The sequence below is a fragment of the Aphanomyces invadans genome, assembly GCF_000520115.1.
Source record: "Aphanomyces invadans strain NJM9701 unplaced genomic scaffold supercont1.2, whole genome shotgun sequence".
Taxonomy (NCBI): domain Eukaryota; phylum Oomycota; class Saprolegniomycetes; order Saprolegniales; family Verrucalvaceae; genus Aphanomyces; species Aphanomyces invadans.
The window spans coordinates 1882816-1883621 of record NW_008580147.1 but is presented as its reverse complement, the minus strand read 5'-3'; positions in this window follow the sequence as shown (position 1 = coordinate 1883621).

The window sequence follows — 806 nt, the reverse complement described above, 5'->3', positions numbered from 1 at the left end:
ACTACCTTGTTCAGCCCGTGCTTCATGCGATCAAAAAGCACTGGGTTTGGGCAAATAATGACACGGACGACACAATATACGTACAGCAAGACAATTCCCGGTCGCGCATTTCCGTTGACGACGCTGGTTTTGCCGCTGCCGCCGCTTCTGGTGGTTGGAAGATCAAGTTGACATGCCAGCCTCTCCAGTCGCCGGACCTGAATGTGCTCGAACTTGGGTTTTCAACTCTACTCAGTCACTTGGAGTGCCGATCAATGGCGGAAGTCATCCACGCAGTTGAAGATTCGTTCAAGTCATTGCCTCAAGAAACATTGGACAGGACGTTCCTTACCTGGACTGGAAGCGTGTGATGCATTTGATCATTCACATCAAAGGTGACAACACGTACAAGATATCTCCAAGCAAGGCAACGCAGGTGGATGTTGATGCAATGGAGTTGCTGAATGCGCGGTTTGAGGAAGAGGATCGCATGGATCAGCTTGCCGACCTGGTCAATGTAAAACTTTTTAAATACAGATTCGCTGTACTTAAAAAATGTATACCCTGGTATGTTCGCCTGTACTTTTTACCAGTCAGAGGTAGCAGTTTTTATGTATTGTGATTGGAATTCGTAGGAATCGATTTCGGCGGAATTTGTTTTGTCCAATGAAAGCTTTATGCTAGTTTGATTGGTTCACAGTCAACGAAGGCAACGAGGGAACATTCACTCACATCTCAGGAACCCAATCAGAGTTTCCTCTGAAATTTGGTGTTATTTCAGACCTCAGTGTGAACTAAATTTTGTTCATTGGATGTCAGACTACAAA